Here is a 14,434-nt window from a genome sequence, read left to right as displayed (position 1 = left end):
CCTAACTGGAACTGTACTCTGGAGGGGACTTGCGTGGGAAGATTTGCAGAATTTCTGTGTGCGGGAACTGGCTGGTGATAACCTCTGTCAGGCTGGGTTCTGAATGAGTTATGTGGAATAAAATAGAGCTGGGATCTCAGGCAGTCTTTGGGCCTGAAGAAGTCACCGGGACCTTTTCTGTCTTGGTGCTATGCATAAACCATTCCCGACAGATATTTGACTAAGCCGTACATAAAGCTTCCAAAGCTCAAGCAAAACATACATTAAAAAACATACAAAACAACATACGCCCTCCTCTTTTTACTTTTCCTATACCTAATACTTTGCAAGAAAATAGACATTTTTCACTCCATTGGGATATTTGTCCTTGACACATCCTCATACCTAGTCATTGTGAGTTTGACAGACAAAGTAATTAAAGTAGAAAAGCATCCAGGAGACTTTGAAACATCATCATGTACAATGATGGCCTGAGGGGAAGCTGTCTTTCCCTGGATCCTCCTGTGATGTATGCTTATGTAATATGACTAAATAAAAAGTCATTTATTACATTGTTTTTTTTTTTTTTAACAGTTAATGGTTGCTTGACCCCTAAGCTTTCTCTAGTATGTGCCTCGTATACAAGTTGCTGGATAGCATGTATAAGCTAGCTTTTCTGGAACAACTTTTTCAGTAGGCTTAGAAGCAATGGATGGATCAAAGGTCAGACTCTGTTGCTTTGTAACTAGCTCTCTTTATTGGTTGCACAAAGCACCTTTTGTGATAAGCACGGAAAAAGTTCTGCTACACTTGTTGCATGACTTAACTAGGAAAGTTCAAGATACATCTTTATGGTCAAAGGTGTTAAACTTGCCACTGTGATATTAAAACTCCATATATTCTGACTCCAACAGTGCGGTTTTTGTATTCCTCTTGAACACCCAAATTACTCCCAATCTTTGAAACACGGATCCTCACCACAGCCTCCAGGTGATGATAAGATTCTCTCTCTTCATTCTGTAACAGAGAAACAAAGGCTCTGAAACCAAAGTTGTGCCTATGAGCTAGTTCCATATATCTGTATTTAACTCATAGGCATCCTGAGTTCAGCACATCCCATCCAATCTCGATGCAGGCGTCATCAAAACTTATCTTAGATTCTGGGCCATTTTGTCTGCTTGATGTCAGTCAAGTGGCATAGCTAAAAAGACTCCTGAGATGCATAGATGCTGTTGCACACGGGTCCCCTTGGAGTTTCTCCCCTAGACCTTCCATTTACATCTTTCCTAATGAATCCCAAATGCAATCCTGAAGGTAAAATGAGAAGCCAGCACATTTAGTCTTGAGCCTGGCTTCAGGAACAAATGTCACTCCTGTCTTCAGGAGGGACAAGAAGGAGGATCTAGGGAAGTGTAGGTCAGTCAGCTTCAGCTCAGTCCGTGTGAAAGTGATGGATCAAATCCCCCTAGAAGACATTTCTAAATGTATTAAAGCAAAGAATACGAATAGGAGTAGCCATCTACAGAGGCAAAATATGCTTGGCCAAGCTGATAGCCTTCTGTGATGAAATGAATAGCTCAACGGACGGTGGGAGAACAGTGGATGTTGTTTAACTTCACTTTGGCAAGGCTTTCAACACTATCTCCCATAACAACCTCATTGACAAACTGATGAAGTACAGACTAGATAAGTGACCAGTGAGGTGGGATAAAAATTGCCTAAATTGCTGGCTCAAAGGGTTGTGATCAGTGGCATGAAGTCCAGCTGGAGGCCAGCTGGGTGATGTACCCAGGGGTCCATACTGGGGCTAGTACAGTTTAACATTTTCATCAGTGACCTGGAGGATGGGACAGAGTGCACACTCAGCAAGTTTGCAGATTATATGAAATTGGGAGGAGTGGCTGATACACCAGAGGGCTATGCTGCCATTCAGAGGCACCTCGGCAGACTGGAGAAATATTTCAGCCAGAGGGCTGACCTGCTGGAAAGCAGCCCTGCAGAGGGGAGTGTCCTGGTGGACAATAAGTTGAGCATAGGCCAGCAATGTGCCCTCATGGCAAAGAAGGCCAACAGCCTTGGCCTTCAGGCATCAGGCAGAGCGTTGCCAACAGGTTGAGGAAAGTGATTCTTCCCCTCTACTCATTCCTGGTAGGCCACATCCAAAGTGGTGATATCTGACATGTAAGGAGAGGCTGAGAGAGCAGGGACTGTTTAGCCTGGAGAAAAGAAGACTCGGAAGGGGATTTTGTCAATGTATATAAATATCTGATGGTGATGGGGAAGGAAAAAAATATGGGGCCAGGCTCTTCTCAGTGATGCCCAGTGACAAGGAGGAGAGGCAATGGCACAAACTGAAACACAGAAAATTCCATTTAAACATAATAAAAAAAAATACTGTAGGGTTGATCAAACACTAGAATAGGTTGCCCAGACTGATGGTGGAGTCTCCATCCTTGGAGATATTCAAAAGCCAGCTGGACACAGCCCTAAGCAACCTGCTATAGCTGACTCTGCTTTGAGCAGGGATGTTGGCCTAGAAGATCTCCAGAGGTGCCTTCCAACCTCAGAGCTTCTATGACTCTGTGAGATCACTCCAACACTGCAAAATCAACCTAGACACTAAAAATAAGGGATTTTACACTGATGTGTCCAACCTATAGGGAGGAACTCCGTATCCTAAATTTAGCCCCTGTAATACCACCATAAGGCCTGGGACAGCACAGTGGGTCAGACTGGGATCCACAGCAGCCAGTATATTGAGTAGGAAGGTAAACTCACCAGCCACTGTCAGTGTGACTTAAACACTGCTCTTTCTGGAGTTTAGCTACATAAGGTAACCACTCATGCTTTCCTTCCAAAACACAGTTGGTGGTCCAGTATTTATAATTCATATAAAAGCTACACCTCTTGTATGAGCACTTGCTCAGAACGGAAGCAACTGATTCCTTTTCTTTCTTCTGCCTCAGAGCAGTCAAACCCACACTTTCCACCTCACACACATATGTCTTGGCTACTTGGATGGAGAGAGTTCTTCTGCAAACTGATTCACCGCACAGCAAAAAGACACATTGAGACTTATAGAGTCAGGAGAGCTAGCAAAAAGGGTCATGTCTTCTGGTTGTTAGAGTGCTTCTTTGGTGAGGAAGAGCCCTGGATTTGGGTCCTTGCATGTAAAATGCACAAATAGTCTGGGAACAGTGACTAGATCTGAAATGCCCCTTTCACAGGCGAGTGCCTCTACCACTGGGCCGTAGTCAGGCTCTTTTTTGCCCTTCCTCGGCTGCAGCTCTGTATGGCCAAAGGGCTCAGCTCCAGTGAGAAGGGCACAGATAGACTCTTTCTCTCAACAGCTGGTTGTTTTGATCGGGAACCTTTCTGAAAAGTGGAGATGCACATTTGAACCCTCCCAGGATGAGGTGGGCACTATGCCCAGATCTCTCTCTCTTCTGAATGCTTTAGCTGCTGGGAAGCAATGCCACTTCTGCCCTCTTGAAGGAAAGCCGCAGGGGCTGCTGTGTTTTCCATGGCATTCCTTCCTCTTGTTGGGTGTGAGATAGGCTGAGAATCCCAGAGGATGCCTCAGAAATGCCAGATTTGAGATCTGATTTGAGTCGAGGCATGAGGGAAGCAGAGCTGCTCAGCCCTGCCAAGATGACAATAGGCTGTCGTGTGCTTTAGGCATTTTGGGAAAGTGAAAGACAAACACGGCATAGGAGGCACTGCTCCCCATCGCAGACTTGAAACGAGGAGCCTGTGCTCCTTCCTGGTCCAGTGTGAGGTGCCTTGGTTTCTCTGTGACTTCACCCTGATCAGCTTGCCTGGGGTCACTTTTGTGCACGATGGCATGATTCCAGCAAATCATCATTTTTACCTTTGAAAACCACTCTAGACATGGCCACATGAGTACCATATGCTATGAAAGTCCTTCTTAATCTCTGAGAATGTTTTTTTCTTTCAGCTGTGTACAAGTCCTGCTGAAGAGAAACCATGGGGACAAGTAACACGCCATATGAGATTTGGAGCAGATAGGAGCAGATCTTGTTGTCCTGCACGTTCAGAAGATGTTCAGAACTCTCCATTCTGTTACTGGATACTTTAGTAGGCATCAGGAGCAAGCCTATCAAATTCTGCCCACAGTGCTTTTTATCCCTTTTATTATTCTTCAGTTCTAACCCACAAGACATTTCAAACATTAGAAATGGTTCAGTGCATAATGGTTTTCAAAAACATGCTGTATCTCTGTCTAAATGAGAAAAATAAATATCTAGGGAGCTTTTGCACATGTCAACAGTACTCAGTGAAGCAATATGTGTAGGCAGCACTGGAAACAGTGACAAAGTGAGTATCTGTGCATAACTTGGTAATAATATCATCACCGTCTAGACAACTCAACAATTAGCATCCAGACATACCGAAGCCTTCTTTAAGAAGTCTCCAACAATAAAAAAAATGCCTCCGTGGGGAAGAAAGCCACAGCTCTCTCTATGCTACCTTGCACATGTACATTTAAGTTTAATTTCATTTAAAAGGTTGCTTTCTAAGATGAGCTGCTTTTCTCAAGGCCACTGCTGAGTGCATGTTAGCAAAAACTACAATTGATGAAGATCTTCCTGTTAAAACATCTGTTTTAATACTCTTTGTGTATAGCAGTTGCTAGGCAAAACTCTGTTTGATACGGTAATTCCCATGCACTTCCTGGGCTGCTTCTCCTTTTTTATTTACTTTGAAAGATGTCATCTTCAAAACTGAAATGATATCAGTGAAAATTCAGGATTAAATAAAAAGGCTTTCTGCACGAGGCTATGATTTCCAAAGGGGTATCTTTTAAAGACCTTATCGCAGGACCTGACTCTTCACTAATTCACAGGTCTGAGTCCCTTCTTGCTTACTCCCTGGTTTTCATCTGTCCACCAAAGAGAGCCAAATCATACCAGCACAAGCCCAAGTCAAAGGCAGAATGGTGTCCTCAGTTTTTATCCGCATAGAAGTTTTATTGACTAGTTTTTGTCTTAGAAGAGTGCATATAGAAATAACACTATATCCCTTTTATCCGGAGGAATAAAATACAGAGGGAGGCAGGAAACTCCACAAGCAAGGCTTCTCGCTTCCTGCCTCTCATAGCTCTCATGCATTAAGGGCCAGGGGGGTTGCAGCCTTTGGGCATCCTTTGTCGATAGGACAAAGTTCTTGGCTGCTGGTCCCATAAACCCTCTTCCAGGAGTTCAGAATAGGCACTACAGTTGCTGTGTGGAAAAACTCATAGGACCTAGGAATGCAGTGAGGAATCCCCATTTCACATTTCAAGCAATGAATGTGCATGTGTGATCACTAGTGACATCACAAGCATCTTTATTACAGCAACTGGTAGAGATGATGGCTAAGGCATGTTTTTCTTCAGTGGTCAAAAGCCAAGACAAACACAAATGATTTAAGTCACCACTACCTTTGTACGTCATGTAAGCTGAACTATGTGGGGAAACTGTCAGAACCCTGAGATGCCTTTTAGCCCCTTGGTGTGTTGCAGGCAAGCAAGAGTTGGTTTTTATTTGTCTTCCCTGCTTTGAGGGCCAGCCCCAAAGCCACGAGTGCTCAAACTGTGTGAGTCATGATCTGCTCTTAATGCTTCTGATGGCTTCATGGCTCCTTTTCCCAGTGAGCAATATGAGCAATAGCCCAAAGATTTAGAAAGGCTATTGGAGTGTGACAGGGTTGTAACAGAAAGACTGATCAAGACATTTCTGTTCAGTTTCCCACACTGACATAAAAGGGGAGCAGAGAGAAGTGGTTCAGACTAAACCAGCAGTTGGCTCTGCTGTTTTTGGAACACGGAGAAACCACGTGCTGCATTTTTCAAGCCTGTTAGCATGAGCTCTTTGTGCTTAGCACTGTCAGTTTGTCCAAGGTGGACAAGGCCTAAAAAATATGTGTCTTTTCTTTGGGCAGTTCGCTCTAACTGCCACATACATGGAAATATTATACTCATGAAATCAGGAGGGTCAATAGTTGAGCTAAGTATGTCTAAGGTTTGTTTATGACTAGGAGAAAAAACATGCAAGTGAAACTCCCACCCAGAGTTCTGTAGATGACATGAACATTTTGTAGAAATGTCTTTCCACACCCAGTGGTAAGGAAAAACCTCGGTCAACCTTTCAAAGGCTCAGGCTTGGGAAGGGATGAGACCCACCAGCAGTTGCTGTGTTCCAGCCTGAAGCCAGGCTTGGATACAGACAACTGAAATTACTGCAGTAAAACTCATCTTCCAACCTTTTTTCAATCCTCTTAGGAACAGCTAACCAACTACAGGCTTGGCTGGCTAATGAGATAACTCTGTGTGTGTGTGTGTGTGTGTGTGCTTGTCTACGGGGACATGTGGTCCTGACCATCTATGATAGCTAATTGCTGATTATGTCCCCTGAAGATGAGAAAACAAAACAAAATCTCTTTCCGTTCCCCTGAACAATCAGGACTTTTTCCTCACTGTCCAAAACACCGTGGGCCACACGTTTCTGCAAGTGCCTTGCTAGCAGCGCAGACTGAACACAGTTTGTATGCACAGGCATCCTGAGGTCCCCCAGGAGAGAGGCAGCAACTGCAAGAGGTGCGTGGAGGCTTGTGGTGTTCGTGCTGAGTTTCAGCACTCCCTCGGCCCTCCCCCTGGCCTCCTGCCTCATCGCCCGGTGATCCCTGCCCGTGCTCTGGCTGTGCCCGCTTCCCCCAGGGCAGCATGTCAGGCTGCTGCGGAGGAGCCTGCAACAACCCTGACACGATAAACATCCACTTACTTTGGGGAACCCCAGCAGGCTGTGTGCCCCTGCTCACAGCCGCCCACCCTGCTCTGCGTGCACTCCCAGTGGGTGATTCTGGGGAAGGAGAAGGAGAAGTGATTGCAACTGCGAAGACAGCCGGTGTCCCCTCGCATCCCCTCACTGAAGCTGCCTTCCAAATATCAAGCTTTTTGCTCATCCACTGCATTTTTTCAGACAGTGTCCTCCGGTATGCTGTACCAGATTTCTGTCGTGAGACGTTGCTATGTCACGAGAGACAGTTTTCTTTGCATGAATGCACACAGAATGGAAAACGTTTTGTCCGAGTTTCATTTTTACTGCGGTTTACTTGGGCTTTAATATGTACGTTAATTCTCACAATCTGTTGTTTTTTTTCTGTTCCTTATTTAAAGTCAGAAATGTCAGCCTGCAAAATGTAATGCGGTGACTGTACAGATAGCAGCTACTGTCTTACAGAAGCTCCTTTTCCCTCTTCATTAGCTTGGTGCTGTCCTGTATTGCATTTTCCTGCTCAGGCTGACAGGTTTGGTGCCAGTCCACGGCTCCAGTGCTGCCTGAGTGTTCCCTCCCTTTGCTTATAAAAAAGCATCCTTGTATGGCATGGCTGGATGCTCTTTAAAAAATCAGGTTAGAATTCACCCCTGAAAATAACTGTATAAGACACTTGACCACCATTATGTTCAGTGTTGCTCTTGAACAGGAGGTATTATTTGTCAAATATTAGGAATAAGGCAAGCTGTGCTCCTGATTAACCTGATTATTTTCACGTACCTGAAACTGAGTTTCTCTTGGAGCAAGATGGAAATAATCTATAATTCCTTACCTCAAGGAACTGTGTCGGGTGCAGGATGCCAGTTTCTCTCACAGTTCTGCAGGGCTTTATGACATGTGGGGAAAAGAATAGTGAATTCAAAGTGTGGCTGTCATCAGTGTGTTCCTTTCTGAGAAATGTGAAAGCTGAAGTAAAAAGTAGTGCGGCTCTCTGCGTGTCTAACTGGGATAGCAGGTAAGAAAAGCCCTCCATGTTAGTGCTGCCTTTTGGATGTCAAAGCAGCCCTGGAATATTTTCCCAGTTGTCAGAACAAACATGTGCATTGGCTACTGATCTGAAGTCTTTTAAGGGAAATGCTCTAGTCTGGAAAATTATTATAGTGCTTCACAGACATATTTGTGAAATCAGAACATCACCACGTAGGACATTATTTCATCCCTGCATACCTTCAGACTTTTCCCCTGGACCGTAGGGGAACACTTCTGGCAATGCAGAAGTGGCTGAGGACCCCAAAGGAGGACAGGGAGATGGAGGGGAACGCTGCTTCCCAAGTCAGAATAAAAACAGTTGTACTACTCCGGACAAGCTACTGGGCTAATAAAAAGCAGGGAGGAGATGCTCAGTTTTAGCCTCATTCCCACTTCTGGGTGACATGCCTCCAGCTGTTGCAGACACAAACTTTGGGGAATGTAGCACACGTTTTAATTCATCCTGGACTGCTTCTCTGACAGATCAGAACGAAGGGAGGGAGGGGATCAGTGAAGCAATTCCCAGGCCAAGTTTTCAAACAATCAAAGCACAAATACTTCCTTGAAAGATTCCTCATTAGAGATCTGTTTGAAACCTCGCTTGTCCATGTAAGTAAAGGATGGAAAACTCCTGACTGATTCTTTCAGTGCAGCTTGCAAAAAAAGCCCTAATAACTGACTCATGTTCCTTTAAGAGGGGTTTCCTATTAAATCCCTTGTGAGTGAGGTTGCTGAAGGCAGCAGATTCCAGCAAAACTTCTTTCACCAATGGATACAATTCATCCCATTAAAAAAAATAACACTGGCTGTCCTGACTGTGTAGGTGGGTGAGAAAATGTTAACAGCTGCACTTACGAATCTGCACTGGAGGAGCAAGCTGCCAAAAATACTTGTACTGTGAACAACTGTTCTAAATTTGGTTACCTGCTTTATATTATTCAGTAGCCAGGCTCTCTTCTTGCTCTTATCCTATTAGATATGTAAAGCACAAACATAAAACCCTTTCTATCAAAGACAGATGATTCCACAAGCTGTCATCAGAAAGCCGAGGAATGGCAGTGTTTGCTACGTAATCAAGTATTTGAAGCACTTTTGACAAATGAGGGGGAAGCCACTCATTTGGCTGAAAGGGAGGCACTGCTTACACCCATGAACGAGGTGCGAGCAAGGCTTCTGTCGCCGTCCAGAGGGTGACTTGCCACAGGGGCAAGGAGGGGGACAGGAGTGAGGTAGTCTGTCCCAGGACGTAATTCCCAGCTGGGATTACCTCCTAGCTCTGCAGAGCCGGCACAGCTGGGAGGATGGAGAAAGCCCTATTCTACTCCTTGAGCAATGGGTCAAATACATGCACAATGGGTCAAATGCTCCGAAACATGTGCCTCTGGGCTGAGTCAGAGGCCTGCTTCCAGGATAAGAAGGATTTATGTTTTTCTTGCTGATGAAGAAGGAAGGTTGTCCCTTATCCCCACTGGAAGGTGGCAAGCTACGCTTCCCATTTGTTACATAGAGCATTGTCATTTTACTGCTGTCCTGTATGCTTTGGTTTGTAACTGGGACTTCCACTGCAGCTGCTGTAGCAGAGGTGGTCTGCTATGGGTGTATTTTCACGATGCCTAGTACGCCTGCATCCTCACCTTCGACTGGGATTCTTCTCAGATTGCTCTAACGCTACCATGCAGCACTACCGCTGCTAAGGGATAGCTGAACTTACTGTGAAAAACAACTTTTTCCTTTTTTTAAAAAGATTGTGCTTTTGCCAAGGAGACACAATAGCTGCTTTTGCTTTTGAACTGCATTTTTAGTCTGTTTTTCTAATGTAGCCTGCAATTTTCTGGATGAAATGTTTTCTTCTCAATTGACTGTAGATGCAATTTAATGAGTAGGCCAAGTGGTGATAGTTGGGCACATAACTAACATCTGGCATGTGCAGTATTAGTGGCTTAGTTAAGACCCCTTAATTAAAATGAGGTCATTCAGTCCTCCCTTCTCTCTCAGTGTAGATGATATATGTTTAATACAGAATACTTGCTGATACGTTATTAGGACCACATAAGCTGTCTATTAAGTACCAGAGAAATAGCTGCTTTGATGTGTCAGGTACCTAATGAAGATGAATCTCAGACTGGGAGCCATATCGTGTGAGAATGTAGAAGAGATCTTCCTGCAAGCTTTTTTCAAACTGTCATATAAAGTTCATTGTTTCAGTAAAACTTCCTATCTGTAAACTCTCTTTCTAAGACAGCCACAGAAGATGCCCATTTAAAGAATGCTGGCATGTTTTCCAGATGCTACAAATTGCAATGACTGTTTATAGGACCCTGTGCGCCCCACGCACCCCTTGATAACACTGCCCAGGCAATTTTGAGCCATTGGTGCTCCCTCACTCAAATGAAATGTGGAACTGCTTTTTTGAAGTCCATAGCACTCCTTGCCAATGACAGATAGTTAATGTTGTCCTAATTAAATTCCAGCTTGGCAAACACTGTTTTTCTCATTTCACTTCATTCTCTCTTTTAGTTGAGATGCTATTTTCCCCCGCCCTGAAGTAAAGCAGGGTGGGGAGGCGTTAACCTCTCCCAGCCAGCTGTCTGGAAGGAGGTGTCCCCCCTGAACTTGTCATCCAGGCTCCCTCTGTTGTCGAGGAGGAGAAACAGGCACGGGCGATTTGGCACACCTGGCACTGAAACCTAGCTCAGGATGGGCTAAACTGTCCCCAGCAGGCCTTGCTCTCATTCCCAAGGAGGGAGCCTGGGCTGTGCACGTGGCTTGGAACGTTAGGTCAGACGTAGGCCAAAGAGCTGTCTACTGATGCATAGCTCACGTTTCCCACATGAAAGATACCTGCGATTCAGTGGGGCATACAGACCTTCGTGTCTGGACAGCCTGGCCCAGGCCTGGAGCTACTCGAGCTGGCGAAGGGGGCCGTCGGGGCTGCTGTGATTCAGCCCCTGATTGATATTGCGGCACAGGAAGCTGCGTCGCGGGTGCCAGCAGCACGAGGCCATCAATCTCTCAGTATCTCCACCAGATCAACAGCATTTTGGTTAGGGCTTTGCATCTAATATCCACTTGTGGCAGGGCAGGAAGTGTTGGGGGTGGGGGCTCGAAGAGACCTCAGTCATTGCTCGGTAAGCATTATAACACTGCCACAGTGATTTTAGAGTACAGTCATACTACCACGTTCTCAGATTTGCACAGCGGTATCAATCAACAAGTGATGGTGTCAGCCTGATAGCAATCTTTCTTCTGCCCTTGCTAGCACTGATGTGCCTCAGGAAAACCTCCTCTGACATCGGCACATTTGTGCCATTCTGGTGCTGGGGCTGCTAAAAGCTCTCAGCCTCAAGGCTGATCTAATTCATGCTTGTACAACCTTAGAAAAGTATTATTCCAGCACGAAGGGATGCCATCCACATTTTCCAGCTCTAGGGGTGTCCCATGTGTCAGAGATGCCTTAGAGAGGGTCCAGACTGGGGCTGAGCAGGCCTTCACGCCAGGAGAGACTCCTACCTGCTGCGTAAGCCATCTTTTGGACCACTTTGTGCAGGAGTCTTGGTAAAAATCTGGTCTGTAGGAGCTGGATGGAGTCTGTATGTTAAAGCCATGAGGAAAACTGCTTGTTATGGATATGTATGAAAGGAAATGGACACGTGGTCCCTCTGCTTATCCAGTATCTCTGAGTTCAGCATCAAATGAAAATAGCTGGCCAGAGGACAGTCTGACACACGTGGATATATATAATCAAGAAAGAGCCTGCAGATTGCGCGAAAGAAGAAGCTTCAACCTGCTGGTCCTGCTGATACCGTCTGTGCCCTGTGCTTGGATTTGAGAATGGCTAGGGACATATAGGTGGGCTGTGGGAAGTGCTGGTCAACGGACTGAACGTTTTTTGTACTCGTACTGGCTCTTAGACGTACAGAGGATTCTCCTGAGGTCACCACTACTCAGGATTCTCCTGAGGTCACCAGTAAAGCACTTTACTGGTTTAATTTGTAACAAGCATTTATGTTCACAAGACAGGCATTGTCTTTCTTGGTCTTTAAGTGATCCTTAACCCCAGAGGAAATAAGAGCCATGAAGAATTAAAAAAAAAGATTTTCGTCAAAGATTTTGTTGGATGGAGTGCTTGTCTGGCCAGTTTCATTACTTGCACAAGAGGAGAACTGTTAATGCTTGTTTAGTAAGGAAGAGACATAGAGAGGGAAGGGAGGAAAAAAGTAAGAGTGGAAAAATTTTTAAAGTAAAGATTTGATTTTTATTCAAGCACAAAAATCCACAATTGAAATTGTGCTTCCACCTCAGCAACCCTTTTATGGGATCTTGGATGCTTAGGGATGTTTGTGTAATTGCTTCTTGTAAATGATCTTCTACTCTGCAACACTTTACAGTAAACCACTTTCCTTTGCCATCTGTTATCCAGTTGTTTTAACTGGGTTTCCAGTTATTTGTATCAGTCATTTACAAGAACCTTTCTAACCTCTGGAAAATGAAATAATTGAAGCCTATCTTCTTGACTCCTTTAGCATACAGTTGATATGTGCTTTAAAACTGAGGGACTGAGGGTTAAAATTCAGTATGTGATAAAGAAGCAGGCAGCAATTTGTAGATCAGCACTCAGCAGTCTAGCACTGCCAAAGTTCTTCTTTTTGCAAGCTCTGACTATACATATTTAAAGTAGTTCAGTGGACCTGTGAGTTATTTTTCATGTCTAGGTCACTTTTTGACCATATGTCATGATCGGCCATTGGCTGGTCAATTTAAATGAATTTAGGGACAAAAGGAAAAAAAACAGATAGAAGGTATTTCACGTCTTTTCAGAAAGCTGCATTCAGTAAAAATGAGATTTCCAAAAACTAGGAGGTGAAGAAATGAGGCATATGCCTAGGTAACATTCACTCTGCCTGCCAGGAGGTGACACTAGCCCATGGGAATTGCCTGCAAGCTCTCCCAGTATATTCACAATGTCAGGCAGAGCTGCACAAATTGATGGAGAGTTAAATGGAACTAGTTGGAGGAGCGGTAAGGGGATTTAGGAAGCCAGATATGCTGGCAGGTGCTCCCCTCTTTCTCAACCCCCATATCTGTTATGCAGAGAAGTCGTGTGCTTTCGTTGCTGCTGGGCTGGGTGCCCTTTGCCTGCATTTTGTGTCATGGGAAGGCACGCAGCACTGCGCAAGAAGAGCTTTGAGTTTGGGTTTTTCTGCCCAGACCTTCTAGAAGGTCATAAGATGCCATTGGCGGTGTCAGCTGAAGGTGTTTGTGGGGCTGGATTGCTCTAGGTTACGACCAGAAAAAGAAGCGTTATTTCGAGAAGTGGCCGAGCCTTAAATCTGCAGGTGCAATGCCATGGTGGCCAGGGGAGAGCTGCTAGGCATGTCCCAGTGCTCTCCTTCCACCCCTGCAGCACACACGCCCGGTGCACAACAGGCATGGAGAAGAGCACACTTTGTCGGAGGGTGGTCACAGGCATCAGCAGGACAGTTACGTGGCAGGTAGGGTCATTTTGAGAGTGGCTGAGAGAAGATAGTCCTTTTCTCCACCTCCCTTTCCCATTATCTATCACAATATAAAGGCCTCTGCTCCTCCCTCCACTTCATCCTCCCTTTCCCCTCTCCTTAGTGATATTAGCATTTCAAAAATCATTAGCATGTGGAAATGCTTGATGCTGCTTGCTGCTGCAAACACACGCACCAAACAGAGCCACTAACTTCAGTGATACCAGAAATGGGACTTGAGCCATCTGGGAGAACCACCACGGGAAACCCCAGATTTCGGAGCAAGAGGAGGAAGGTGCAGATTTTAGAGTTCCCCATGGAGCTGACCTTGACGTGAACAGCAGCAGTGCTGGAGCTCTCCCGCAGCTGTGGTTCCTGGAGGAAAACTGTCTTCCCTGCAGACAGCGCTGCCTGGCACCGTGTCAGCAGGAGGGAGAGGACTGGACCGAAAATGTGTCTGTCTTTCCAAGGGGAAATGAGAACCACCAAGGAGCTGCAGTTGGACGAGGCTTGCTAGCTGCGTCAGTCAGCAGCAAACAGGCTCGGCACGGGCCACGCTCCAGACAGCCGAAGCGGAAGTGAGAGTGTTCCTCGCCAGCGGCTGAGCAGTCCATCTCCCCTTCCCTCCTGTCCCATCCCTCATATCGATCCCTCCAGCTGCCCCTCTCCTTTCCTTGTTATCCTCAGGGTTGCTTTGCCCTTGGATACGCTCGCAGGCATGCAGTGGTGCAGGGGCTGTGCAGCCTCCAGTGCTGCCGTGCATGGGAAAACAGTTCCCTTTGGGGAGGAACCAGGGCTGGATTTGCCTATGCTTTCAGTGAGAATAGAGGGAGGCAAACTCGTCTGGTCTAACTTCAAGTCCACTGGCACAGTGTGGCCCTGGGGGTGCAGCATGAACCGGGAATGTTAATGGGTTTGCATCCTGGTCGGGAGAGACTGCCGAAAGGAAAAAAGGCCAGTGGGAGGGAGAGAGAAAAAAAAAAAATCAGTGTAATCACAGGGTGACAGGGGAAAAATAATCATGAAGACAGTGTTACAAAAGAGAGACCAAAAAGGAAAAAAGAATCTAATAAGAAATTAAATATAGTGGCTATACTGTGTACTGGGTATGGACTGCGTGGAAAGGGCGCTTCCATCCCTAATTCATACAGCAGG

At 45.6% G+C, this 14,434-nt stretch overlaps 1 long non-coding RNA gene across 1 annotated transcript in view; it reads right to left on the bottom strand.

Moving 5' to 3' along the window:
• Positions 1-720: 720 nt before the first annotated feature.
• The window catches only part of LOC138065800 (uncharacterized), a 36,982-nt gene continuing 23,268 nt past the window's right edge, over positions 721-14,434 (bottom strand). The window contains exon 3 of the long non-coding RNA XR_011138869.1: positions 721-996. This is a non-coding gene — a long non-coding RNA (uncharacterized lncRNA). The remainder of the gene's footprint in view (positions 997-14,434) is intronic.

The sequence above is a fragment of the Struthio camelus genome, chromosome 1 (assembly GCF_040807025.1).
Source record: "Struthio camelus isolate bStrCam1 chromosome 1, bStrCam1.hap1, whole genome shotgun sequence".
Classification (NCBI taxonomy): Eukaryota; Metazoa; Chordata; class Aves; order Struthioniformes; family Struthionidae; genus Struthio; species Struthio camelus.
This window is presented reverse-complemented; position numbering and strand designations above follow the sequence as displayed.